Source organism: Bubalus kerabau, chromosome 10 (assembly GCF_029407905.1).
Source record: "Bubalus kerabau isolate K-KA32 ecotype Philippines breed swamp buffalo chromosome 10, PCC_UOA_SB_1v2, whole genome shotgun sequence".
Lineage (NCBI taxonomy): Eukaryota > Metazoa > Chordata > Mammalia > Artiodactyla > Bovidae > Bubalus > Bubalus kerabau.
The window spans coordinates 96,784,505-96,786,597 of NC_073633.1; the positions used below are offsets into that span (position 1 = coordinate 96,784,505).

Sequence of the window (2,093 nt, forward strand, 5' to 3'; positions counted from 1 at the left end):
AGAAGGGGACGACAGAGGATGAGATGGTTGGATGGCATCACTGACTCAATGGACATGGGTTTGAGTGGACTCTGGGAGTTGGTGATGGACAGGGAGGCCTGGCGTGCTGCGGTTCATGGGGTTGCAAAGAGTCGGACACGACTGAGTGACTGAACTGAACTGATACAAACCCTACAGTAAGCACAAATTGAAAACCTACAATTCATGAGGGAACATAAGCATATCCCTAAAGAAAATCCCTGGTGGCTCAGACGGTAAAGCGTCTGCCTGCAATGCAGGAGACCCAGGTTCAATTCCTGGGTTGGGAAGATCCCCTGGAGAAGGAAATGGCAATCCACTCCAGCACTCTTGCCTGGAAAATCCCATGGACGGAGGAGCTTGATAAGCTACAGTCCATGGGGTCGCAAAGAGTCGGACATGACTGAGCGACTTCACTCACTCACAAGGAAAGAGGTTAAAAGAAGAGAATACAGGAAAGAACTACAAAACAAAGCAAAACTGGAAAAAAGGCAATAAAATGGCAATAAGTACATACTTTCAATAATAACTTTAAATTCCAGTGGACTAAATGCCCCAAAAGACATAGGGTTGCTGATTCAGAAATAAATGCTAACATAGACTAAAAGTAAAGGGGTGGAAAAATGTATTTCATGCAAATGAAAATGACAAGAAAGTGGGGGTAGCAATACTTATATCGGACAAAACTGATTTTAAAATGAAGTCTATAACAGAAGAAAAAGAAGTACATTATATAATGATAAAAGGATAAATACAAGAAGATATTACACTCATTAGTATATATGGACTCAATACAGAAACACCTAAATATACAAAGCAAATATTAACAACATAAAAGAAAAAATTGACCATAATAGGAGGGGATTCTAACACTACATACATCAATAGACAGATCATCTGGACAGAAAATCAATAAGGCAACACTAGTCCTAAATGACACAGGACATCAGTTGAACTGAACATCTTCAGAAACTTACAACCCACAATAACATTCTTTTCAAGTGCAGATGGAATATTCTCTGGGACAGATCACAAACTAGGTTAAAAAACAAACTCAACAAATTTAAGGATATGATAGAGAGCATATCAAGCATTTTCTCTCCACCACAACAACACGAAACTACAGATCAATTACAGGAAAAAGTGGTAAAAGCACAAATATATGGAACCTAAACAGCATGCTAGTAAAAAAAACAGTGGGTCGGGAAGACAAGATGGTGGAGGAGTAGGTGGACATGGAGTACATACCTCTCCCTGGATGCATTAAGAATATATCTTCAGATGCAGAAGATCTCACAGAGCACCAGCTGAGTACTGGCAGCAGTCCTTGACAACCAGAGAGGAATATATTGCTGTTGTTGTTGTTTTTCAGTTGCTAAGTCATGTCTGACTCATTGCCACACCATGGACTGTAGCACACCATGTTCCTCTGCCCTCCACTATCTCCCAGAGTTTGCTCAAATGAGTTCACTGAGTCAGTGACACTATCCAACCATCTCATCCTCTGTTGTCTCCTTCTCCTTTTGCCTTCAACCTTTCCAAGCATCAGGGTCTTTTCCAATGAATCAGTTATTTGCATCAGGTGGCCAAAGTACTGGAGCTTCAGCATCAGTACTTCCAATGGGTATTCAGGGTTGATTTCCTTTAGGATGGACTAGTTTCATCCCATTCCAGTACAAGGGATTCTTGAGAGTCTTCTCCAACACCACAATTCAAAAGCATTGATTCTTTGGCACTCATCCTTCTTTACGGTCCAACTCTCACAGCCATACAGATCCTTGTCAGCAAAGTGATGTCTCTGTTTTTTAACATATTGTCTAGGTTTCTCATAGCTTTCCTTCCAAAGAGCAAGCATCTTATAATTTCACGGCTGCAGTCACCATTCAGAGTGACAGCGGGATGCAAAAAAATAAAGTTTGTCACTGTTTCCATTGTTGTCCCTTCTATTTGCCATGAAGTGATGGGACATTGGACTGGAAGAAGCACAAGCTGGAATCAAGATTGCTGGGAGAAATATCAATAACCTTAGATATGCAGATGACACCACCCTTATGGCAGAAAGTGAAGAGGAACTC

The 2,093-nt window shown here is 41.0% G+C and overlaps 1 non-coding gene across 1 annotated transcript; it reads left to right on the top strand.

Annotated features, from left to right (window-relative positions):
* The first annotated feature begins 236 nt into the window (after positions 1–236).
* On the top strand, positions 237–308 carry TRNAC-GCA (transfer RNA cysteine (anticodon GCA)). Its single transcript has one exon. It is a non-coding gene; the product is annotated as a tRNA-Cys (tRNA).
* The last annotated feature ends 1,785 nt before the right edge of the window (positions 309–2,093 follow it).